Genomic DNA, 27,833 nt, shown 5'->3' on the forward strand with positions numbered 1-27,833 from the left:
CACCCAACCCATACTGCACTGTAAGGTTTTGCTTGCAGGTTCCTCTTTCCTCTGAACTGAAAATCCATAAGCTCCAGGTGCATGGATCATTGAGGTGTCCCCTAGTGTATTAATTAGGATAATTCATGCCTGTCATATACATGTTTGCTGAATGAATAAAGAAACAATACTAATATTTGCCACCATCTTTCACTTTTTCAAGGCATTCTGACTTATTACCTCATTTTATCTCCATAATAATTCTGAGAAGAAAGGGCAGCATTGTTTATGTCAGCAGGGAAAATGAAGCTCAGAGAGCTTGACTTGCCCAAGGTCATGTTATTTCATGGCAGATTGATCTCCAGCCAAAGCCTCCTCCTGTCTCTTTGTCCAATGCTTTTTCCACTAGACTGTGCCACTTCCACTGCCACAGGGTCTGGTCATGCTGCCAACATCAGCACCCTCCCTGCCATTACATACATCTTGTGTTTGGGAAATCTAGACCCTGTGTTGCACTGTGGCAAAGGCTTCAGCAGCTCCTCAACAATTGCCTACTGTCTTTAGTTTTGATCACGATTCATAATTCCTGTTAAAAGAGCAGAGTACAGGAATGGCATCAAATTCACAGGAATGGCTGGGTGTGGTGGCTCATGCCTGTAATCGTACCACTTTGGGAGGCCGGGGCAGGAGGATCACTTGAGCTCAGGAGTTCAAGGCCAGCCTAGGCAACATAGTGAGACTTCATCTCTACAAAAAAAATACAAAAATTAGCCAAGCATGGTGACATGCGCCTGTAGTCCCAGCTACTCAGGTGGCTGAGGTAGGAAAATCACTTGAGCCTGGGAGGTCGAGGCTGCAGTGAGCTAGGATCACACCACTGCACTCCAGCCTGAGAAATAAAGTGAGATGCTGTCTCAAACAAATAAACAAAAATACACAGGTTATATAGTTTTAAAAGCATAACCTAAAATGGGAGAAGGCAGTATTTCCAAAAGTTAGTTTTAAAAGATTTATTCAGGGCTATGCAAGCCAAACCAAAAGGTAGAGGTAAGGGTAACTTGGCTTTTGTGAGTCAAGCTGTTTTAAGTACCAGTCACTTCTTTGCCCAACCTGTCAAAGTTTTAAAGTTATCAGATAGGTGCAAGTTCCAAAGGTTAGCAGGGGAGGGAAGAAGACAGGCACGAGGAAGTGCTGCTAAGAAAGGTATTCAGGATTTTAGTGGATAGCCACTTGTGTCAGCAGTTACTGGATTTGTTTGGATCACTGTTTTGCATGGATTGTCCTTACAGAATGTTTACCGTCTCAACCACTAAATCTTTATCCTATGTCCACTATGTCAGCTATTCTACACGCTTTAAAAGAGGATAAGGAATAAAGAAAAGGTTAATGTCATTGATCCTTTAATATGGATTACTTAAAATGCAATTAATGGCTATTTCCACTGACTCTTCAGAGACAAGATTAGAATCCTGCAAGTTATGCCAAATGATATATTCTTCTTGTTCGAAGAATTGGTATAACAAGACTATGGATTTCTACGAAACGTAAGCAGGAGCATAAGTATAAGCAACTTTGCTCCAACACTAAGTGGCTAGCTGGAACAATGGAGGATTCTCAGAGTTATCAAAAACCCCGTAAATGGATGTATTGAAAATTTGTTGACATACTCTGAGTGTTTAGTGTGCACACTGAAGAGGAAATCGAAGTGTTCTCTCACACTGCAATACAGACATGGGGAAAAAAAGAAGCAGAAAAACCGGAGTCTCAGCTGGGTGCGGTGGCTCTCACCTGTAATCCCAGCACTTCAGGAGGCCGAGGAGGGCAGATCACTTGAGGTCAAGAGTTCGAGACCAACCTGGCCAATATGTGAAACCCCATCTATATTAAAAATATAAAAATCAGCCAAGTGTGGTGGTACGCACCTATAGTCCCAGCTACTAGGAAGGCTGAGACAGGAGGATGGCTGGAACCTGGGAGGCAGAGGTTGCAGTAAGCACCACTGCACTCCAGCCTGGGTGACAGAGTGAGACTCTGAAAAAAGAAAGAAAGAAAGAGAGAGAGAGAGAGAGAAAGAGAAAGAGAAGGAGAAGGAGAAGGAGAAGGAGAAGGAGAAGGAGAAAGAGAAAGAGAAAGAGAAAGAGAAAGAGAAGGAGAAGGAGAAGGAGAAGAAGGAGAAAGAGAAAGAGAAAGAGAAGGAGGAGGAAGAGAAAGAGAAAAGAAAAACTGTACTCTGTCCATTTTGTGTTTTGGCCCAAAGATAAAATAATTTCAACCAAACGTTTCCTGAAGTACCCATAAGCAGGCCTAATCATACTTGGAGCAAGAGTGCAAATGGAGGCTCTCTTTGTTCCCACCCATCCCAGTCCTGCTTCTGTGCTTCTGTGTGTAGAATCCCAGCTTAAAGGTCCAAGCTTTCCAAGCATTGTCTTCCATATGCCCCCAACTCCCAATACTTCGAGATTGCACCCCCCCTCAAGCCCGCTACCTCCTATCTACCCCTCCAGCCTGTGGGTGTACATGCTTGTAGTAGTCAGTCCTCTGAGACCCATTCAGGTCTTGGATATAGGCTCTGGCTCTAAGACAGGGAATCCCAGGGTCTCTAGTACCTGGATCAAGGTCTAGAAAATTGCTCCCCAAAGTGTGGTTTGGGAGACCAGCAGCACTGTTACCACCTGAGAGATTATTAGACATGAACCTCATGTTGAAATTTGATCCCCTATATGGGGGATTATTGGCCCCAAATATTCAGGCCTAATGGAAGGTTTCTGGGTCATGGGGGCAGATCTCTAGTGAACTGGCTAATGCTCTCCCTTGGGATGAGTTTTCACTGTATTAGTTCCCTCAAGAGCTCATTGTTAAAAAGAGCCTGGTGCCTTCCCCGCCCCCTGCCCCCCGCCCCTTGCTTCCCTTCTCACCATGTGATCTCTCTGCACATGGGAGCTCCCTGTTGCCTCCCACCATGAGTGGAAGCAGTCAAGGCCCTCACCTGAAACTGAGCAGATGCCAGCACCATGCTTCTTGTACAGCCTGCAGAACCGTGAGCCAAATAAATCTCTTTACTTTATAAATTACCCAGCCTCAGGTATTCCTTTGTAGCAACACAAAATGGACTAAAACATCATGTATGTGTCTCAAATGTATTCCTAGGCCCATCCATTCTGACAAATGAGCCTTCATAAACACACACAGTGTTATGAAGAGAACTTCTGGCATAAGGGAGTGAGGAAGGTGACAAATACTCTCCCTAGATAGCCATCATACAACTGGACAAAACTGTCAAAAAAATCATTTGATTGCTCTAGAAATTGACCAAAGGCACTCAAAAATCTGAACAGCATTTATTTATGACAATTATTGAACTCAGGGTCAGAACAGTGAGTCTGTGGCAGTGATTTTGTCTGAATCTGCTTCCATCCCACAACCCCCATCCCCGGCTCTGTCATCAGGTAATTCACTCAACCAGGGCAGGACAGACTGTGAAAAACAGCAGCTTCACTGCACCTGCCAAAGGAGGCTCACTTGATTAGAGCATTCACAGTTAAAGTAAAAGTTTTTACTGGAAAGCAAACAGGAACACCAGCAGTTTAGATAGCCTGAGACTGCTGTCCTGTTTGGAGTAAACAAAAAAACTAGTGGATCAATCAGAGATTTATCAGGGAGTTCCAGTAGGTAAACCAAACACAGAGGGCTAGAATATGCTTCACATATACTGAGTTGACCAGGGCTATCAAATGTGTAGAAGAGACCTCAGGGGCCTAAGCCACCTACACACCCATGGCCAATGCAATGTACACACACACACACCCCCCCCCCACACACACACACACACACACGACACAAGAGAGGACAGCTGAATGTAAGAGCTGGGAGAAGACTTGAAAATGACATAAAGTTTGAATGTACTCTCCAGCCACACACAAAACCATGAGCAGAAAGTGGAAGCCTTATTGGCTGGAGGTATTTGAGTCCAACTTTTGGTCAGTTATTGACTGACTACTGAACTATGCAGACACAGGCGCAAATCTTAAGAAACCAGGCTAATTTTTTTTTTAAGTAAAAAAAGAAACTGAGTGGAGACATCAGCAGTTGCACATTGCAGGGAAGACATGCCACAGATTTACTACAAATGAGTTACTAAACAAACAATAACAACAGCTACAAATTTCTCAGGGTAGAGAAAAGCAGAAACCACAGTTGCCACTACATATCTAAAATGTCAGTAGTCAATAATAACAAAAATTACGAGACAAGTAAAGAAAAATAAAGTGTGATTCATACATGGTAGGAAAAAAAAACTATCAACAGAAAATGTCCCTGAGCAGTCCTAAACAGACTTAGCAGACAAAAACTTCTAATCAGCTATTAAAATATGTTCTGAAACTAAAGAAAACCATGTTTAAAAATTAAAGGAAAATATGATGCCAATTTCTCAACTAATAGATAATCTCAATTAAAAAAAAAAAACAATTGAATGGGAAATTTTGGAGTTGAAAAGATCAATACCTGAAATGAAAATTTCTCTACAGGCACTCACAGCAAATTTGAGAAGGCAGAAGAAGAAATTAGTGAACTAGAAAACAGATCAACAGAAATTATCTAATTTGAAAAACACAGAGGAAAAAGTTTTAAGAAAAATAAGCAGAGTCTCAGAAACCCATGGGACAACATCAAGCACACCAAATAAGTACCACGGTAGTTCCAAAAGCAGAGGAAAAGGGGAAAAGAGTGGGTCGAAAAATACTTGACAAATAATAGCTGAAAATCTTCCAAATTTGATGAAGCATACTAATATACAGATCTAAGTAGTTCAACAAACTCTATTCAGGAACAATAGACACCGGGTCCTGGCTGAGGGTGGAGAGTGAGAGGAAAAAGAGGAAAAGGAAAAATAACTAATGGGTATTAGGCTTAACACCTGAGTGATGAAGTAATCTGTACAACAAACCCCCGTGACACGACTTTACCTATATAATAAACCTGCACATGTACCCCTGAACTTAAACTAAAACTCTAGTAAGATAAACACAGAGATCTATATCTGGACACATCAAAGTCAAACTGTTGAAAATAGAAAGGCACAGTAAATCTTAAAAGCAGCAACATATTGGTCGGGGGCGGTGGCTCACGCCTGTAAACCCAGCACTTTGGGAGGCCGAGGCGGGCGGATCACGAGGGCAGGAGATCCACACCATCCTGGCTAACAAGGTAAAACCCCGTTTCTACTGAAAATACAAAAAAAATTAGCTGGGCGTGGTGGCGGGCACCTGTAGTCCCAGCTACTCGGAGAGGCTGAGGCAGGAGAATGGCGTGAACCCGGGAGGCGGAGCTCGCAGTGAGCCGAGATCGCGCCACTGCACTCCAGCCTGGGCGAAAGAGCGAGACTCCGTCTCAAAAAAATAAATAAATAAAACACAATTCACTCACACACTTATACCACCCTTCCTCTCTCCCAACCTTCAACTGCAAAATGGATAGGCTACAGAGATTAAAAGATTCTTCAGAAGCAGACCAACGAGTTGCAAAGTGTGAGTTTTATAAAGATTCTGAATGAGATGTAATGTAAAACCAAGAAACAAACAAATGTGACATAAATGAGAGAATTTTGATATTGATTAGATATTCTAATATAGGAATAATTTATTTTTAATTTTGTTTATGATAATGATGTGTTTATGTTCCAACGAGCTGTGGCCTTTAAGAGATACTAAAATATTTACAGATAAAGTGATATGCCTTCAGGAATTGGTTGTAGGTTAATTCCTTGGGAATAGATTCCAGATTCTTTATGAATTTGCATTTATTGAAGCAAGGTAATGAATACAGGGGAGCTGATTTTCTATTCTCTCTGCTTTTGCATTTAAAAAATGTTTTCATAACAAAATTTTAGTAAAGATAGTATATTCAGCTCACTGTTCACATCACAATGCTTAAAAAATAAAACACTACAAATACTTTTTAAAAAGAAAGCAGCAAGAAAAAAATGACACTACCTACAGTGAAATAACAATCCAAATAATTTATGACCTCTTATCAGAAGAGAGGCAACCCTTGCATACACTGTTGGTGGGAATGTAAATTAATACAGCTGATATGTAGAACAGTTAGGAGGTTCCTCACAAAGCTAAAAATAGAGCTACTAAAAGATCCACCAATCCCACTGCTGGGTATATACCCAAAAGAAAGGAAATCAGTATACTGAAGAGATACCCGCATTCCCATGTTTATTGCAGCACTGTTCACTATAGCCAAGACTTGAAGGCGACCTAAGTGTCTATCAACACATGGATAAAAAAATGTTGTACTCATATACAATGGAGTACTATTGAACCATAAAAAAGGATGAGATCCTGTCATTTGCAACAACATGGGTGGAACTGAAGGTCATTATGTTAAGTGAAATCAGCCAGGCGCAGAAAGGCAAACATCACATGTTTTCACTTACATGTGGGATCTAAAAAATCAAAATAATTGAACTCATGGACACAGAAAGTAGAAGGATGGTTACCAGAGGCTAGGAAGGGTGGTAAGTGGGGGAAATGGGTAGGGGAGAGGTGGAGATGGTTAATGGGTCCAAAAAAAATAGAAAGAATGAATAAGATCTATTATTTGATAGCACAACAGAGTGAATATATTCAATAATAATTTTATTGCATATCTTAAAATAACTAAAAGAGTATAATTAGTTTGTCTGTAACACAAAGGATAAATGCTTGAGGGGACAGATGTTCCATTTTCCATGATAAGATTATTACACATTGCACGCCTGAATCAAAACATCTCATGTACCTCATAACTATACACACCTACTATGTAGCCACAAAAATTAAAAATTTAAAAACAAAACAAAAAACAATGGAGGCCCGAACGCAGTAGAATAAAATAATCAAACTACTGAAAGAAAGAAAAAAATCTGTCAGTCAAGACTATATCCCACAGTGATCCTTCGAAAACAAAGCAAAAAAAATCACATTTCCATGTAAACAAAGATTTTTATAAAGCAAGACTTAGAGCACTAAATGGAGTATTCATACATATGTAAATGTAATATAAATGACAATAATAGCATAAAAGAGTGGGGGAGGAAAAGGAGATGTATTGAAGTAAAGCTTTTATATTTTATTAGAATTAAGTTAGTATTATTCTGAAGTAGAGTAAAGTAAGATGCACATTATAATGACTAGAGCAACCATTCAAAAATAGTTCAAGAAAAAAAGAATAAAAACAAATTACTGAAACCAACTCAAGGAGACACGGAAAATCTAAATAGGCCTATAAGAAGCAAAAAAAATAATAATAATTAATTAAGAATTTAAAATATTCCCAAAAGAAAAATTCAGGCCCAGATGGCTTCACTGGTGAATTCTACTCTTCCACAAACTTTTTCAAAAAAACAGAAGAGAGAACACTTCCCAACACAATCTATAAGGCCAGTTTTACTCTGGTAACAAAATCAGACCAAGGCATTATAAGACCAGAAAACTACATATCAACATCCCTAAGGAACACAGAAGCAAATGTCCTAAAATATTAATGATCTGAATTCAGCAGCACATAAAAAGGATTGTACAATATGACTAAGTGGGATGTATTGCAGAAGTTTAACATCCAAAAATCAATTAATATATACTATATTAATAGAATAAATGACAAAAATCACATTATAGTTTTAACAGATGCAGAAAATGCATTTAACAAAATCCCTTTCATAAAAAAAATCTCAACAAGCTAGAATAGAAGTAAATTTCTCAACTAAATAAATGACTTCTATTAAAAAATCTACAGTTAACATACCTAATACAAAAGGGTGAAAGCTTTCCCCCTAAGATTGGGAACAATGTAAGGATGTCCACTCTTACCACTTATATTCAACACTGTATTGGAGCTTCTAGTTAGTACAATAAGGAACATAAAAATCAATGGCATCAAAATCAGAAAGGAAGAGTCAAAACTGTCTTTATTCAGAGATGACACAAATGTAGGAAATCCTGAGAAATCCATTTTTAAAAACTACTAGAATTAATAAACAAGTTTAGCAAGATACAGGATGTAAGGTCAATTTTCTTTCTACACATCACTAACAAATGATCTAAAATGATATGAAGGAAATAATTCCATCACAATAGCACCACAAAAAATACAATACTTTAAAATAAATTTAACAAAATAATGCAAGATTTGTACATCAAAAATTCAAAGCATTGTTAAGAGAACATGAAGAAAATCTAAATAAATAGACATTAAATGTTATGAATTGGAAGAGGTGATATTAAGATGGCAATTCTTCCCAAGTTGATCTATTGATTTAATGTACTACCTACCAAAATCTTAGCACTTTTTTCCATGAAATTAACAAGTTGACCTTAAAATGTATATGGAAAACTCTTAAGAGAAAACATGTGAGTAAATTTTTGTGAACTTGAGGGAGGAGATAACTTCTTAGATACAACACCAAAGCACAAGCAACAAAAGAAAAAACAATTACATTGTACTTAACAAAATGAAAAACTTTTTCTCTCAAAGGGCATATCAAGAAAGTAAAAAGACAACCCACAAAATAGGAGAAAAATATTCGCCAGCCATATGTTTGATAAGGAACTTGTATCCAGAAAATATTTTTAGAAAACAAATTGAATAATCAGAAGATAAATGACTCCGTTCTAAAAACAGGCAAAACATTTAGACATTTCACCAAAGAAGATACACCAATAGCTATGAGAATATGCTCCACATTTTTAGCCATTAGGGAAGTGCAAGTAAAACTACCATGAAATACCACTCCACGGTCACTAGACTGGCCATAATAAAAAAGACAGGCAAGCCGGGCATGGTGGCTCACGCCTGTAATCTCAACACTTTGGGAGGCTGAGGTGGGTGGATCACCTGAGGTCAGGAGTTTGAGACCAGCCTGGACAACATGGTGAAACCCGATCTCTACTAAAAATACAAAATTAGCCAGGTGTGGTGACGCATGCCTGTAATCCCAGCTACTAGGGAGGCTGAGGCAGGAGACTCACTTGAATCCGGAGGCAGAGGTTGCAGTGAGCCGAGATTGTGCCATTGCACTCCAGCCTGGGCGACAGAGCGAGATTCTGTCTCAAAAAAAAAAAAAAAGGACAAGCAATACTAAAGATTGGCAAGGATGTCAAGAAACTGGAACCCTCATACATTCCTGGTTGGGAAAGTAAAATGATACAGCCACTTTACAAAACAATTTGGCAGTGTCTTAAATCATAAATATAAATATACCATACAAGCCAGCAATTCCACTAGTAAGTATCTATCAAAGACAAATGAAAACATAGGGACACATAAAGACTTGTATGCTAATATTCATAACAGCATTATTAATAATAGTCTCAAATTGGAAACAGTCCATATGTCCATCCACTGGTGAATACATAAACTCAATGTGGTATCTACATACCAGGGAATACCATTGATACATGTTACAACATGGAGAACCCTCAAAAACATTATGCTACCTGAAAGAAGCCAGACACAAAAGATTCTATAGTATATGATTCCATTAATATGAAATGTCCAGAAAAGGCATATACCTTAATAAAGTTGTAAAATATATTTTACAACAAAATGTTGTCCATAGTACCGTAATTCCATTTTTTTAATTTGGGTTACATTTTTTTTTTTCATTAAATGAATTATGCCAAGGACTTAAGGAACTGATTCAACAGAAAAAAGTTTTCTACATTCATCAACCATACCTTTATAATTTGTTACAGCAGTTAATTTACAGTAACCACTTCACACACAAGAGCACAGCAGTCAACTTTTCCACTAGTTGGATTTTACTCCTCTGTCAGCTTTCTTAGTAATGAATGGAAGCTCACTTACATTCAAAGATTTCAGATTTCCAAAGAGAGTAGAGTTACCTTTAGACAAAGTAACTCTACTGATTTCTCTGCTAGGGAGTAGCTCCATTTTGAGCTTCCCCTCAAACTATGAGCAACAATGTTTAGTCACATGAAGCCCCCATTTTGCCAGCTGCACACTTCCTAAAATTTCATTCACCCAAAGGTCAGAAGCTGTGAGTTCTGGAGTTCTTTATGGTGTCCTGGGAATGCCTTTCAAGTCTCTAGCTGCTCACAATATTTTTGTGTGTGCTGAACTCTTATCTAAAATTAAGTATTTCCTAATTTCAGCCTACTCTGAGAAGCTTCAGCTTTTAAAGAGCTTGCTGTATAAAAAACACAACAGGCCTCTGTAATTCTACTTCAGGTGCAATCTGGACACCATGAAGCACTGCAAATTCCCTAAGGGGATGCCCATTAATGTCAACTGGATGGTTATCTTGTAGGTTTGTTGTTCTTAAGCCCAAACTTAACTGTCACCATGGAAATAAAACACAAAAGGAGTTGTCCATCCTGGAAAATAAAAACCTTTAGAATTCTCATTCAAGGAGTTAATGTTAAATATGGGAGAAACTCTTCTGCATAATTTGTTTTTGTGAAAAATAAATTTTTTCCTTGAGAATATGCAAAAGTTATCTTACTATGTAACACTTGGACCCCCAACATATAAACAAAATTTTAAAACTAATAATATACATATTTTTAAAAATTAGGGTCATTGCTTTTTGCAATCCTATTGACTAAAACAGCCACAATATCAGATCGCTCAAAGAACTTTAGAAGCTTTTTTCAATTAGTCAAGGATGCAATTACATCATTTGAATGTGCTGTAGATTAGATTAGACTATCTACACTTTCCTAAATAGCATCTTCAGGACTCAGTTCTCTATACAACATTCCCCTTAGAAGTTTGGGTCATAACTATAATTCTCACCATGCAGAAGCTAAAAGTCCATTTCCTTGTTATTTATCATAGTAGGATGACACAGTAACATGCAGGAATTATGACTGAGGGATAACGGTCAAATTCCTTGGGTTAGAATCCTAGCTCTGCAACTTAGCAGCTATGTTATTTTAATCAGCTAAACTCCCTAAACCTCAGTTTCCTCATCTATAAAATGAGTATACTAGCATAAAGCAGAGGTTAGAAAACTTTGACCATGGGCCAAATCTGGCCTGCCGCCAATTTTGAAAAGAAAGTTTTACATGGCCATGCCTGTTCATTTACATAGTGTCTATGAGAATTTTGGGGGACATCAAACAGCCTAAAATCCCTAAATACTTGTACTATCTTGCCCTTCATAGAAACAATTTGCTAGCTTCTCATATAAAGGGTTTTTGTGAAGATTAAATTCGATCATTCATTAAAGTGTTTCATATAGGTAAGCAACCAATAAATGGCAGGGATTATTGTTATTTATTAATAGTGATAAGTTACAAAAATCATTGTGATCTCATTTCCTAATATTCAGAGAGACAACTTTACACATAATACCTCGGGAGCAGGCTGCCCATACAGTAATACCTTGGGATCAGTAGGCTCAGCCCCCTTTTTTTGATGAACTGGTCATGGAGGTGGCTGAGGTGGTGTGATCGCAGGATGTGATGTGCAGCTGTCAGTGCAGGGCAGAGAGCCCGCTCGGTCACAAACAGCAGCTGCCACAAGTCATCCATTCCAAGTAATTGATACTCTGCCATTCTGTGATGGAGGATCTCTTGGTCACAGGTGTATAACACATGCATATTCGTGATTGGCCCCACTCCTAACTGTGTAGAGGAGACCAAAGAGGGAGTGGGGAGGGCTGGAATTATGCTTAGACGATGACCAGAGCAGGTGCAGGTAGCCACAACACAGCCTATTTCCATTTTCCAGGCAGTAACTGGTTTCCCAAGATGTATTCTGTTGTCCAGAACAGGAAATAAGATGGGGTGGTCTAGTACATAAAATTCTAAAATGTGAGTTTGATGTAAGAAAATATAGACTAACCATTCAAAGTAGTAAAATGTATCTAAAGCTGGTGATTTATCACAGAACTGGCATTGCTGGTCCCACGTTAGTACATCTGCAAACAGACTTTGGTCAATGACCAAATATGACAGTGTTACCCATAAATCTTTCAAACTGTCCTTAGAACACTGTCTTTCAAGGCAAATATTTAAAAGATCTAAAGAGCTCATATTGAAACAGTGATATTCAGATACAAACTATCGCCTGTACTCTCTGCTCCTGTCTAGGGCCTTAAACATGTCAATCAATTTTCACCTCACTTCCTTGTGTGTTAAAAAGAAGCTGCGAGAATATGCATAATAAAAATAGCCATAATTCAAAATTGTTTCCTGCTGGATGTTGGTAGATTCTCATTAGTTGCTCCTGTCAGGATCATAAATAAATTTATGTCTGTAGCATGGAAAGAACATATTCACCAGGAGGAAACCTCAAATTGGCAAATGGTCTATATATTAAAATGAGATCAGTGAATGACACAAACTCAGAATTGTAAAGTTCTCAGTGTTCATCCCAGGAATCTTCCTACCAAATAATCTCGTTGCTATTATTTAAAACAATTAGACCTTTTTTTTTTTTTTTGTATGTCACAGTTCATTAAACACCATACACATGACATTAGTAGGTAAGGTCATTTCCCTGGAGGAGCTCACCATCCAAGACAGACAAGGCTGCCACTGGTGGGAATGAAGAACAGACATTCACACCAAATGGGCAGACATCATAAAGGACCAGCTAAAATGGTTTTAGAGTTCCCAGTATATTCAAATTAATATTCAAGTTGAATCAAAGCTCTTGACAATTCTGTTTCTCCAAATAGACAGTGGTGCTGCCTGATTATAGCTAGCTGCAAAATTCTCCACAATGCCATTTTTACCCTGCCCCACTGAAGGCTGAAGTTGTCTAAGAGCTAGCTCACTCAAGGCTTTGCTTTCCTCAGCTTGAGTAAACATCAGCAACCGTAACATTTTTCATGTTGAAAGAAACCTTCTGACTACGAAGGCACAGCCTGGGCACCTGTAGAGACTTAAACAAAATAGGTGCCCTTAAGTTACCAGGTGATGAAAATTTACACTTGATGGAGGCAGCAAAGTTGCAGCTGATTATAATCGAAAAAGGTAATCAACTAATTAAACTACCAACTTCAAACATTTGTCCAGGTAATAAAATTAATACTCTCTTCACCACTCCCAGCATCTCTGTGCCTTAATTCAAGGAATAACTTTCTAAATAGCCAATTACTATATATGTATTCCTTTGGTACACAAAGTATACAGATATAGATAGATAGATAGATAGATAGATCGATAGATGATAGGTAGATAGATAGATAGATGATAGGTAGATAGATAGATAGATACATAGATACATAAATAGATACAGGTGTAGGTTTAGACTCATAAAGATATAGATGATGAGATAGAGATAGAGAGAGATAGGGATACAGTTGGCCTTCTGTATCCCTGGGTTTTGCATCTGCAGATTCAACCAATCACTGACGGAAAATATCCTTAAATAAATAAATAAATAAAATGCAACGATTTAAAATAATACAAATTTTAAAACAATACAGTGTAAGAACTATTTACATAGCATTTACATTGGAATCTAGAGATGATTTTAAGTATATGGAAAGATGCATGTAGGTTATATGCAAATACTACACCATTTTATATCAGAGACTTGAACAGCCTCTGATTTTGATGTCCTGGGGGTTAGGGGGTGGTCTGAGAACCAATCTTCCTTGGATACTGAGGGATGACTCTATAGACATAGCTATATGACACAGAGGTATAGGAAAGCTGTATTCTCTTTTTTTTTTTTTTTTTTTTTTTGGTAAGGAATAGGTTTAGAAACAGATGAACTATTATTGTATTCTGTATTAGTTTGCTGGGGCTGCTGTAACAAGGTACCACAAAATGGAGGCTTACACAACAGAAGTTTATTGTTTCACAGTTCTGGAGACATGAAGTCCAAGATCCAGGTGTCCGCAGGGTCGGTCACTTCCAAGGCCTGTGAGAGAGAATCTGTTCCATGCATCTCTCCTGGCTTCTGGTGGTTTGCTGGCAACCTTTGGCCATTTTTGGCTTGTAGATCTCTGCCTTCATTTCCACAGGCCTTCTTCTACTCTGCCTATCTCCAAATTGCCTCTTTTTATGAGGACACTAATCATATTGGATTGGGGCCTAACCTAATTATCTCACTTTAACTGTAAAGACCCTATCTGCAAATAAGGTCACATTCTCAGGCACTGGGGGTTGGGACTTCAACATATGAATTTTAAGGGACGTAATTCAATCCATAACACATTCCCATTTCTAAAATTCTGTGTCGACAGAGTCCAGGTCAATAATGATTACAATTTTTAATCTCCATCTCTTCACTGAGGTGCGGAGGAACAGAATAAATGCAAAATACCTCAACTGTATATACAAACCACAAGCCACACTGCATGTATCTCCCTTTATTTCAAACTTCTAAGTACATGCAGTTTGTAAACTAGATGAATTAAATATATTAAAATAGGTTCACGCTTTATTGGTTTATGGGGTTACTAGTTAGTCATGCCTGACACACAACAAAATTATTGACTGTCCTTTTAAAAAATATGAATGGATTATGGCTTGAAATAAGATACAATTAGATTTATGGACGTTGACTGCAACCAAAAAATAAAAATTCCTTCTCAGAAGGAACAATGCCGACACCTTTGCTGACTCTTATTTTATCATATTGACTCAACATGACTTTGACGTATATATCATCATTTTTTGGAGAGTAAGATCATAATTCGTGTTTTGAGAACAGTCCTATCCTGCAGCATCAATAAGGGTATCAATCTCCAGGCCACAGTGCAAGACCACTTCATTTATTCAAAATCGAGTAGCCACATACATTGTTAAGAATATATGATACATACATATGCCTGAAGCAAGTTTTGCAAAAAATGTCAAGTGCATTCTACCTAATAACACAGATTTATGTCATCTTTCTCTCTTAGCACTTTCATTTTATCATTTGTTATAGTCACATACCCTTGTGATGTAGGGTTGGGTGGTGACAAAGATTTTGTGTTTTATCTCTATTTTCTAAATAAAGAAGTACTTAAGTAACTTTTCCAAAGCCATGCAGTGTATGAGATTTCTTAGTCTATGTGGAGTAGCATAGTTCTTCTCAAATTTTAATTAATCAAAGATGTTACATAACTTTTTATTCTAGGTGTCTCTAATAAGGCACCACTGCCCTGAATCCAACCCCTATAACCCACTAACTGGTTACGAAAGGCCATGCTGTAATTCAACTCACATCTTAGGGGAGAAAGTTCCATTTTTAAAGCTACAGCATGAGAGCTTCTGATCTGTTTCACATACCAGTCTCTTCACTTTTCATTTCAGTTCTGTGTGCCTCACTTCTGATTTCTTCAAATTCAGAGGGTAGAAAGCAATCTCAGAAAGTGCTTAACTCAGTCAGTGGGCAGCCACCCAGAGACCTCCGTAGGAAAATGACAAGCACCAGCTTCAGACAGTGAAGGGAAAGGAAAGCCACGTGCAAATCCGGAATCATCTGCCATTAGCAAAAGTAGAAAATTATAGAGGAACTCTTTTGGGTCACAAGGATGTCATTTAGACCTCCACAGCAGCAATTTTAAAAATAGTACCCTTCTGGATTCAATGATTTCACCTGCTTGCTCAAGTGCCTAATTTAGAACCAGCAAGCAAATTACAATCTACAGAGTCCAGGCATGAAATGATAAATGTTTGGTTTCTCATGGTCTAGATCTATCTATGTTTTCAAACCAGGGCTGAGAACAAAATCCCCCAATTTTCTCCAACAAAGATCCACCTGACATTCTGACATTTTGCAATATTCATGTATTCAGTCATTCATTCTTGCACTCACTCATTTATCAAATTTGGGGGCTCTCAGATACATACCACCATGCATAATGTGAAGAGCAACTGAGGCTCCTCGCAGAACAGAGCAAGGATGGTTTCCGAAGTTAGGAGACATGGGGAAAGCTGACTAAGATAAGCAAGGGCCCCAAATGCCTGGATGACTATCTTAGTTACCTGCTTTCCTTTATCATGCAGACTCGGCCCCTCAATGTTATTTAGAGCAAATATCAAATATTTGTATACAATCGTATGTTCTCTCTGCATTTACAACCTATGTCTTTTTTTTTTTTGAGATGGAGTCTCGCTGTGTTGCCCAGGCTGTAATGCAAGTGCATGATCACAGCTCACTGCAACCTTCGCCTCCTGGGTTGAGGTGATTCTCCTGCCTCAGCCTCCTGAGTAGATGATTACAGATGCCCACCACCACACCTGGCTCATTTTTGTATTTTTTTAGTAGAGATGGGGTTTCACCATGTTGGCCAGGATTACAGATGCCCACCACCACACCTGGCTCATTTTTGTATTTTTTTAGTAGAGATGGGGTTTCACCATGTTGGCCAGGCTGGTCGCAAATTCCTGACCTCGAGTGATCTGCCGGCCTAGGCCTCCCAAAGTGCTGGGATTACAAGCGTGAGCCACCACACCCGGACCCACCTGTCTACCTCTTTACTAATTTTTATTGAGCCTTATTTGCTTAGGTTTCACTTGGTATCTATTTGCTCTTTCAACAGAGTATCTACTTAGATATTTCTGAAAAAATTTTCATGAATTGAACTTTGATACATTACAGGAGCTCACTCATCATATAATCCTTATGCAAAGTGAAGAATCCTGTTTGATGTGAAGAGTCACCCCATATGGGTTTGACAAGTTCACATTTTCTTTTCTTTTTTTTTTTTTTGACAGCGTCTCGCTCTATTGCCCAGGCTGGAGTGCAGTGGCACAATCTCGGCTCACTGAAACCTCTGCCCCCTGGGTTCCAGTGATTCTCCTGCCTCAGCCTCCCAAGTAGCTGGGATTACAGGCACGCACCACCATGCCCGGCTAATTTTTGTTTTTGAATTTTTAGTAGAGAGGGGGTTTTACCATGCTGGCCAGGGTGCTCTTGAACTCCTGATCTCATGATCCACCTACTTTGTCCTCCCAAAGTGCTGGAACTACAGGTGTGAGCCACTGCGCCCAGCCAAATTCACATTTTCATATGCTAACTTTCTCAAGCTGGGGCCACCTGTATATAAAGGAACAAAACAGCTGGAAAATAGAGTGGATTTGGCTAGGAATTTAAGCATGTTACACTGAAATAACTTTAGCTTTCAATTCTTAGTAAATTCTTCTCAATACATTTCTTTTAAATGCAAATGTCTTATCATATTTCATTTTTGTAAGGTGACTTATGAGTTATTTCTATTTTATGATGTCAACTTACTTCAATGACCCAAAGTACTACAGTAAAATATCCCTACAATATTTCATATTGAGTGCTATGGAGACTATTCTCCATTAGCCAGGCAATAGCCATAAAAACTTTTATTCTTTTCCCTTTCTCTTTCTTTCAAATTTTAAGCTATTACCTTTACAGGTAATGAGTCTGATCATAAACTCACTCCCTCTCTGCTGTTTAATGAACCCCCTCATGGTTTTAGGACAGCAGTGAATCCTTGACATCTATTTACCTTCCACTATAATTTCACATCACAGTAACTGTTACTAGAAACATATACATAACCATGGAGTTTTTTAAACCCCAGCACATCTATTAAAATGAAATTTACCTTAAAATTCATGAGACACACAGGTATATATCACGATTCATGTAAAACACAACACGTCGTGTAAGTTAATATAATCATTCTAAAGTAAATTAGATTTGTTTACATTAGAGTACTTTTTTTTTTTTTTTTTTTTTGAGATGGAGTCTCGCTCTGTCGCCCAGGCTGGAGTGCAGTGGCGCAATCTCAGCTCACTGCAAGCTCCGCCTCCCGGGTTCACGCCATTCTCCTGCCTCAGCCTCTCCGAGTAGCTGGGACTACAGGCGCCCGCCACCACACCGGGCTAATTTTTTGTATTTTTTAGTAGAGACGGGGTTTCACCATGGTCTCGATCTCCTGACCTCGTGATCTGTCCGCCTCGGCCTCCCAAAGTGCTGGGATTACAAGCGTGAGCCACCGCGCCCGGCCCATTAGAGTATTTATTATGTTGGAATTTCCATGTTACTAACTGTTCAAATATTGCCATGTTAATGTTATTTCCCTAAAAGTAGAAATATTCATTTGAATGTACTAAATATACATTTACAAAAATGGCTTTTAGCCATCATGCTACTAGCATCAGAAGAAAAGACTATGTCAGGTCATTTAAGTAGTCAAAGATGCCAAAGCAAAATGTGGTGATGTTTCAACTTTCAATTTTTCAGTTTTCAAATACTACAATTTTTCCATTTCCAATCGTAGTTTTACAGAATACCAGGAAGAATTTCAAATTACCCAAAATTGCTCTTTATTTCACTTATTATAATACATTCTAGTACCCTCTACCTCCTAGTAGCTGCTTTTATTATTCTAGTGATGCACACACTAGAAAACATTTCCTACTGGAATGTTTTGAATCAGATGCTGCCTACCAAAATGAATGGAAAACCATGTGCCATATGAAAAACTTCAAGAGCAAATATAAGAGTGATGGACTCCCACTGGGAGCAGAAAGCCAAAATCACACTTCATAAATATACTTATCTGGGAAGAAAAAACACTGGTTAGACAATATTTAGGACAGATGTATCTTGTCACACATCAAAACAATCTGTGGACAACACCAAAACACTGCGATGCAATTTTACAAGGGAAGCTGGTTGGGCAATTCTGTATTTATTCAACAAGATAATAGAGGGGAAAGCTGCAGAACAGTCAGAAGAATATTTGCAATGCAATTAGGGGGAACAAGTGCATCTGAGTGAGCGCCAGACATAGGGGCCTCCCCTTAATTCACACAGCCCAATGTCTTAATGCAGCGTACAGCAGCAAACTGAACTTCCTACAGTTTTAAAACTTTTGTCAGTTAACTAGATGTTTACCAAGTGCCTCGCTTGGGCACTCAACATTTCGGGTGTGCCATCCAGCTCTATGTAGGTTGTTCCAACACCATCTGTCACTTCAGCTTCCACAGATTCACAAATTTCAATTCGAACTAATCTACTCGGCACTCAAACTGAAGCTATAATTCAAATTTCGACATGAAGCTTGAATTCCTTTTCAGTGTTCTTCAACTTTGACCCAGCTCCCCCCTCCCTTCACTGAAAAGGGCCAAGACAACAGCCCAGCAAGTGGGGCAGGCAAAACAGGCCTCCTTTGTTCACTTTTGTCCTTTCAGCTCTCTATTGAGGTAAGGGACTGAAAAGGCACACCAGGTTTTGGAAGGCAGCAGCAGACTCGCTCGCAAGCCATCCTTCCTCAAAGAACCAAAAAACTCCAGGACAAAACTCTTTGGACAGGCCACTCTTACCTTAAGGCATAATTAATGGAAGATTAGTACTTCCCCTTTCCCTTGAGAGAGAATCTGTCAGTGGTGTTGAATACGAGTCTGTAAATGTTCATCAAAAATGCATGCCATAAATCATGCCATTCAAATGCCAAGGACATCAAAAAGTGGCATGAAATTAGCTTTAAAGTTGAAATTTGGAGAAAAGATCACTACATGCTGAATACTCGTACTGAATTTTTTGAATGCTCTCAGCCCACTTGAGAAAGATAAATCAAATTCATGGCATATTACCCAGTGGAAGACCTCCTACAGGATTCCCTCAGATTGCCCTAGAAATAGATTTTTTTTTTTTTCTGGTTACAGTGGGTTTTGAACCAACACACTATGCACATAATAAAATTTAAACATATATATATATGTATATATATATTCAACATATATATATTCAAAATATAGTTTCCAGCCCTTCCTACCATTATTTAATGAGAAGAATTTCAAAACGATCATTTTTGCCTGACAGTACCTGTCATTTTCATTCTCATGTGAATTAAACAATGTTTTAGTCCAGGGCAATACGGAAGACATTCGGAGAGCACATAATACAAGTAAGATTCGTCATTCCTGTGTTCGAAATGAATATGCCATTAGGACAGTATGTGCAGTACAGGAGCATTAGTGGTTGTAAATTTGTTCCATTTACCACTGGCTTTTTTTTTTTTTTTTTAATCTTCACTAGCTTCTTAGTCACTTGAGGGAAACCCTCCATCAGACTGTTAAAAATTACCTTTTTCTAATTTGAAATTCCAATTTTGTAGGCCAGTAAAATAGGTCAATTAAGTTGACACCACATCTTTTTTATTAGCTCAGCTAAGCAATTATAATTGGGTGGTGAAGGTTTATGCTGTCATCTTTGAAGATTCAATGGTAGGGAAAAATGCCCAATGTGGAACTATAATTTACAATGCCAGTATATCCCTAAACATTCAGCATAAGAATATTTCTTTCTATTTTCAGATATGAGGCAAATTTGCTCTTGTTCTAGATTAAAATAATATTGCCATTTTTTGGCATTTAAAAAAACCATATTTATTTAACTTACCCTCATATCAAAACCATTTAGCACAAGTGCATTACAGACATAGGTACTCTAATTCAACATTGTAGAAAAATAACATGAATGTATGCCACCAATGCTGGCTTATCCTGGACTTGGACTACAACACATATGCTCCACAACATCAATTTCTTGCTTTGCACAATGTAATCTATTAATACTTGTTGAAAACCATATACCTCCACATTAATAAATGTTAAACCAATAAATTAGAAATGCTGTGAATGACTTGTTCAGAATATATAGATATTAATTCACAGCTTTAAAAGATAAAAGTGGCTGGGCATGGTGACTCACGCCTGTAATCTCATCACTTTGGGAGGCCAAGGTGGATGGATCACCTGAGGTCAGGAGTTCAAGACCAGCCTGGCCAACCTGGTGAAACCCTGTCTCTACTAAAAATACAAAAATTAGCTGGGCATGGTGGCAGGTGCCTGTAACCAGGTAATCAGGAGGCTGAGGCAGGAGAATCACTTGAACCCGGGAGGCAGAAGTTGCAGCGAGCCGAGATTGCACCATTGCACTCCAGCCCAAGTGACAGGGCGAGACTCCGTCTCCAAAAAAAGAAAGAAAAAAGTAACAGTGATTGCACTTCACACCTATTAGGATGGCTATTATTAAGAAAACAGAAAATAACAAGTGTTGGAGAAAATGTGAACAAATTGGAACCCTTGTGCATTGTTGGCAGAAATGTAAAATGGTACAGCTACTATGGAAAAGAGTATAATGATGCCTCAAAAAAAAAATAGGCCTACCATATGATCTAGCAGTCTCATTTCTGGGTATATGCCCCAAAGAATTGAAAGCAGTGACTCAGATATTTGTACATCCATGTTCATGGCAGCATCATTTGCAATAGCCAAAAGGTGAAAGTAACCCAAGTATATATGATATATGAATGGATAAACAAAATGTGGCATATATATACAATGAAATATTATTCAGCATTACAAAGGAAGGAAATTCTGACACATGGATCAACCTTGAAGGCACTATGGTAAGCGAAATAAACCAGTTACAGAAAGACAAATAAATACTGTATGATTCCACTCATATGAGGTACTTAGGGTCATCAAATTCATAGACTGGAAGTAGGATGTTTGTTGACAGGGGCTGGGGGCTGAGGGGTTATGAACTATTGTTTAATGTGTACAGAGTTACAATTTGGGAAGGCAAAAAATGTTCTGGAGAGGTATAGTGGTGATGGCTGCACACAATGTGAATGTACTTAATGCCACTGAAGTATACACTTAGAAATAGTTTAATGGCATATCTTATGTCGTATATATTTTACAATAAAAAAGTAACTTAGCAAAAACATATTTTAAATAAACATATTGCATTTGCTGCCCCATTTAAAGACAACCTGATAATGAAGGATTTACAGTTGCTGAAGCTGAAGGCTGAGCCATTCCCCTATTTCCTTCCTCATGTAGCCTTCAATTTTAAGAGAAAAAATAAAAATTTGTCAATTCATTTTGGTACATCTTCCTATTCTTGGCAACTTCAGTCGAACTCATAGAAGCAGAGAGTAGAATGGTGATTGCTAGGGGGTAGGGGAATTGGGGAGATGAGATGTTCTCACCACACATACACAAATTAACTGTGTGAGGTGATAGATGTGTTTATTAGTTTGATTGTGGTAATCATTTCACAATGTATACATATATCAAAATATCATGTTGTAAATATTAAATGTATACAACTTTTACTCGTCAATTTTATCTCATTAATGCTGTAGTGGGGGAAGAAACTTCAGCCTTTGACCCCAACAGAGGCTGTTTTAAATAGAAGGAGCTTTTCATTTGCCAAGGCAGTAAAATGTTTAAATAAAATAAGTCACTGTATTTTTGCCATTAGCATCCAGTTCTCTCCTCTGTCCTCACCTGCCAGGAAGGTTCCTGGAAGGGATCCTTCAGGCAGAGAAGCATAAAATTTTAAGGGAAAAGAATATCTAAATGTATTTAGTAATTTTCAAATCATTTCCTCTTCATCAATGATTGCAACAGCTGAAGACTGACCTAAAGCAGTCTTTTGATTCAAATGCACAAAACTTCCTAAAGAATATGTTAGAAGCTCTACATTCCAGTTAAATTTGCTATGGGTTACCGAGCTTCTCAGATGGTAGGTACTCTTTGAAAATGAGGATGAGATTCCAATAGTTGCTGATCTATGGTGAGAATATAAGGAAAAAGCCTCAGTGCCTCAGTGGTTACCCTTTGGGGTGAGTAATGACTGGGAGGGGCCGCAAGAGGGCTTTCTCAGATGTGCATTACACTGTTCCTCGATCTGAGTGCTAGTTAAGTCAATGTGTTCAGTTTGTGCAAGTTCATTGGCTGTGCATTTGTGATATGTGAAAAAAATCTCTGTGTGATGAAGTATGTAGCTAGATGATAAAATTAGAATTAATCTTCTCAAGGACAGATATTCTGTTTGGCTCACCACTGTATCCCCACTGCCTGGAACACAGTAAATATTTATTAAGGAATGAATGAATGAATGAATGAATGAAATCTTTTTACCGGAAAAGCTTCCTGTGGAGTTCCATTCAATAGCTCCTATGTACGTATACAATATAATATCTGTAGAGTCTATTTATATTCAAGCTGTTACACAGGGAAAATTACACCTGCATGAAAGCATTATTTGAAATGATTCTTGAAATTTTCTACAGCACAGGTGTATACATTCTCAGGACCCCCTCACACTTCTGAAGCACCCACACCTAGCGATTATTGCCATCATTGCTGTATTGGCCGCACAGGAAGTACTATTTCCAAAGATGCTTTCTATTCACTGTCACTGTAGCATTAACAAAAATGACGTGGTGTAAGGGCAATGGCCTTCAGTCCAAAGACTTCATCACTACCCTGCATTACAAGGCTGAGCCCTACTGCAGTTGTTTTGAAACTCGAAGGATTAGTTAGATACAATGTTGCCTGAGTCCTCTAATAGCTCTAAAATTCCTGGATTATGTAAGATGTTTAGCAACTTTCCTGTAAAAGTTTCCTGTAAAAGCAACTTTCCTGTAAAAAGAAGGCTGAAACAAGACTATGAGTCAGTAGGATTATGAATGCAAAATAAATCAATTTTTCCAATTGATCAGTTAATTATAATTCTAAAAGTTATTCCAGAAATAGCTGATTCCACTTTGGTTCAAATTTTCCTTTTCTACTAGTTAACATGGAGCATCTTCATAAATGCCCCCACATGTTTCTATATATTTAGGAAATAGAATGATTTCCTAAGATCGGATACTAGAGTCCTATTCAAACTCAACATCCAATTAGAGGAGTAACTCATTTGCAGTCAAAACCGTGTACAAAGGACATTCAGGGCTGGGGACCTTTTCTTTAAAGAAAAAAAGTTTTATGAAACTTTATGAAGTGCCAGGAACATCTATGTAATCACAGAGGCCCTGGTTACTAAGAACAGTTCAGTGACTGTAATGGGTTGGATTGTGGGTTAACAGCCACATACTTAAAAGCTAACAGAAATAAAAGAATATGTAAAGGAGTTACATGGGAATAAAAGGCTATTCCACAATACAATTCTCTGAATTACAATATTGCCTGCTACTGTGAGTTCTGCAGAACTCAGAATTAAATGGGCTTGTAGTGTATCTCTCTGGTTTTGAACACTCAGTGGTTTAGGTTTCCCCTAAACTGATAAGCCTCCAAAAGGCCACATTCTCAGTCTTGGATTGTAAAGCACAAGTACAAAAACAATCCCACTCCCCTACTTCCCAGCTGCGTGGCCTTGGGAAAGTTATTTGGCTTCTCTAAGCCTTCATTTCCTAATTTTTAAAATGGGGTTGCTGTGAGAATTAAATGAGATGATACATGTAACATGCGCAGCGCCCAGCACATCTAAAGCTCTCAAAACCAGTTGGCTATCATTACCATTAAAGCAGAAAGTAGTTGCCTAACTCCATTTCAGTACTTCAGCAAGTACTGCCATTATTACAATATTTTAACAGCAGGGCATGGTTAGCACAATGCAGTCCCATAAAGCAGCCCAGCCTCCAAGGTTTGTATTCAGCGGTTACTGTGTTCCTTTCCAGGACCACCCCAGGGGGAGCTCCTGGTGCACAACCAATGCCTCCTGCCTCATTACACTTGGCTCCATCTCCTCCTGCAAAAGCCTGGGGCGAGGAAGGGCCCAGTCTCTTAGACCCGCACTTCTGAGCGTTAACCATCTGGGACTCGGAAAGGAAAAGAAAGCTTCCTTCTCAGGACAGTTCTGCGCCCGTGGTAGCCAAGGGCTGGAGCCCCTGGTGCGAAGAAAAGGGAAGGAGAGGCGGGGTGCGAAAGAAACGCCACCGCTCGGCGCCCTCCCTCGGTGCCCGCGGCGCAGGGGCCACCCTCCAGCGTACGGGGGACGAAGATGTGGCCGCGGGCGCGGGCGGGAGGGGAGGCGATCCGGGGAAGGAAGCAGCCTGTTCGCCAGCCCCGGGGCCCGGGGAGCCCTCCGGCAGCGTTTGCTGCCCTGAGGACACCGCTTTGGAAGAATTGACGACTCCCTGGCTCACCCTACTGCGACACCCCGTCCCCCTCCGCACTCTAGCAGATGCGGGCCGGGAGTGGCTGAGCTGGCCAACCGCCGGGGACCAGGATGCGGCAGCGCCCACCCGCGCGGCGTGGAGGGGGCCGGGGGCGGCGCTCGGCGCAGATGGCGCTCGCTGCGAGATGGATGCTCCAGGGCGGGTAATCACTCCTGGCAAAACACAGCATCCCGGGCGGAGCGGATGCCAGATCCCACGGCTAAGAGCCTGGGCAGGGAAGGCAATCTTTCCAGGCAGCCCCCAGCCCGGCGCGCCGGCACCGACAAGTCCCAGCCCTCGGAGGCAGGGCGGGGCGCAGGGACTCCCGGGACCCGCACCTGTAAGGCCGACAAAGCCCCTGCAAGCGCCCCACCCCTCTGTCCTCCGTGTCTCTCTCGTTCCGCCTCGATTCCCCGAGCCCTCTCCAGGCAGCAAGAGTGGAGAAGCGAAGTCGGCCTCGCCCCCTGAACTCGGCGGTCAGCACAGGTGTAGGCACTTCCGAACAAAGCCCACGCCCAGACGTGTCCACAGGGGCCCGAGCAGGCACACGCCCGTGCGCTCCCGGCCCGGCCCCCGCGCTCCTCGCCCCGCCGGCACTGTGGCGTGAGGCCCCGCGCCTCCGTGCCCAAGCCCGGGAAGCCGCCGTGCCGGGCCCGCAGGCTCTCCATGCCCAACTGCCCACGAGCAAGAGCTCTGGGCAGGGCTTCCCGGAAAGGGTAGGGTGCGGGCGCCGAGCAGAAGTTGGCCACAGACCGGAGGGGGTGGTGGGTGCCGGCGCTGCTGGATTTCAGCTGTGCCTTCACCCAAGCGCAGGTCCCCCTGCTCCCTCTCGGCGCTTGCGGCAGTGTCGGGGGCCTGCAGGGGAGAAGGGAGTTGGAGATCTGCTTTGCCCCTCCTGCAGCGCTGCCAGCCGGGTGAGCGCTCGGCTGAACCCCGCACCGGTGTCCCAGTGACAACGCAGCAGCCTCGCGCGTCCTCCTCCGCTCCAGCCGTCACCCCCGAGCAGGACCCAGTGTCACTGCCAGACGCGCAGGGAGCTACTTACGTTCTCGCGCCGCGCCCACCGCTCAGCTCTGGCGCGACTGCCCAGGACCCTGGACCGCCGGTGTCCTCCGTTCTCGACGAAGCTATCCCCTCTGGCTACTCCAGCCAGGCGGCCCCTGCGCCGTCCCCCGCGCCGTCCCCCGCGCCCGCGCGTCTGAGGCTCGGACTGCGGAGCGCGTCCGCCAGCGACCCTGGCGAAGCGAGGCTGGCCCCGCGCCGGCGCGCGCCCCCGCCGCTCCCGCCCTCTCCGCTCCCCCTCCCCGCGCCGTGCTCTTGCCCCTCCCGGCTCTCCTTAGAGTCCTCCCGTCCCCCTCCCCCGCACTCCTGCCGGGCGTCCTCCGCCTCTTCCCCTCCCGGCCAACCCCCTCTTGCCCTGCTGCTGCGACGGCAGCGAATGGGCTCCAGCCGCCGGCGCCTCGAGGGACTGGGTGGCCCCTCACCTGAGCGGCCGCCCCACCGCCAACCTCCGTCAGCCTGCGAGCGCGTGTGGCGGCGGGGGTGGGGGTGCGGGGACGGAGGGCGGGAGTGTTCCGGGGCTAGGGTGGCTGGGATTTAGCTACAAAAGATGTTCCAGAAAATGGGTAGTTTTTGAATGCCACTCTCATGGGTTTAGCTTTCTATGGGAGGTCTGTGGTCTTCTAGTTTTTTCTTTTTTAAAAAGCACTTTCTTCGAAATTCATCAGTTGGGGTGGTTGAGATTGGGTGAGTGGTTTTTTGGGGTTTTGTTTTGTTTTTGCAACCGTTCTTTCCAAACACTCCCCGCCCCCCAGCCCCGCTCCCCCAGAAAAAAAGAGCCTTTAGCATAAGGCGGATGCTATCTATCCGCGGTAGAAATTGGGTCTTCTGGTCCCAAGGAATAGGGTTAGTTCGGGTTGCTTATTTACAAATGTGGGAGTATTATGGAGGTTTTTTTTTTTTTGGCAATGTAAATCAAGAATTAAGATTTTCCAACTGTGTAGTATTTGAGTAAACACACTGCTTGCTGCATAGTTCAGGCCCCGAAGCCCACGTCTCCACTCTATCCTGGATGGTGTTCAGGATCCTTAGCCTGACCCTTGGCTCCTCCGTAATCTACTCCGGTCTGCACACTAAATTACTTGTCTGCTGGGTATCACCCGACTTGACCACTTACAGCAGGCTCCAGCTCTTAGTGAGCTCAGCGGAGCCTTGATTCCTTCAGTTCTCTAATTCAGGAAAACATTTTCTGAGCTCCTCACCACCCCACCCCACCTCGCCACCTCCTCCACCCCCAGCCTCCAGGGTGCTGGGACAAGATTCAGGAATGAAAAAGAAACAGGTTCATCCTTCAAGGTCTTGACAACCCCAGTCGTCTGTTCTAACTTCAATTTGAACTTGCCCCGTCAGCTCACAGCATCTGCATGCAAGTGAGCAGCTTTCTTTTCCTTCTCCTTCTACTGCCATCCTCTCCTCCTTCTCCAGCCAAATGTGCTCTGGCCTCACAGAGCCTCCCTCGGTTCCTGAACCAGCATGATATCTGGCTGCTGGGTCATTGCACAAGTTGTTTCCTCAGTCCCATCAGTGGTTCTTCTGACTCTGGTCCTTACCCAACTGCCATTCAGGTGGTACCTTGCACCTCTCAACTAATTGTCCAAATTTTCCTCTAAAATACCTTCCCCCCCACCAAAAAAAAAAAAGATTCCATGATCCCCCTACTTGAAAGTCTGGGCTGGTGGGCTGGTTCTCTATTGCCTACAAAGTAAATTCCACATCTCCTGGTGTGCCTCTTTACAATCTGCTCCTAACTTATCTTTCAATTTTCCATAACTCTAAGCCTCTGCATGCGAGATTCCTCCTAGCTAGAATATTCGTCCATCTCTTTTTCATTTGGCAAACTCTTGTTCATCCTTCAGAGCCTTACTTGATTGTTACCTCCCCTGTAAGGACT

The 27,833-nt window shown here is 41.2% G+C and overlaps 1 protein-coding gene across 43 annotated transcripts in view; it reads right to left on the minus strand.

The window, feature by feature from the left end:
• The window catches only part of NRCAM (neuronal cell adhesion molecule), a 320,948-nt gene extending 294,530 nt beyond the window's left edge, over window positions 1-26,418 (minus strand). For 9 of the 43 annotated variants that reach the window (XM_055283692.2, XM_055283694.2, XM_055283690.2 and 6 more), the window contains exon 1: window positions 25,929-26,251. The gene's annotated coding sequence lies outside the window, so the exon portion shown is untranslated. Of the gene's footprint in view, window positions 1-25,928; window positions 26,260-26,367 lie in introns of those variants that run through there. The other 34 variants (XM_055283688.2, XM_055283673.2, XM_055283670.2 and 31 more) reach the window with 12 other exon arrangements.
• Window positions 26,419-27,833: the final 1,415 nt, after the last annotated feature.

Source organism: Symphalangus syndactylus, chromosome 6 (assembly GCF_028878055.3).
Source record: "Symphalangus syndactylus isolate Jambi chromosome 6, NHGRI_mSymSyn1-v2.1_pri, whole genome shotgun sequence".
In the NCBI taxonomy this organism is placed as follows: domain Eukaryota; kingdom Metazoa; phylum Chordata; class Mammalia; order Primates; family Hylobatidae; genus Symphalangus; species Symphalangus syndactylus.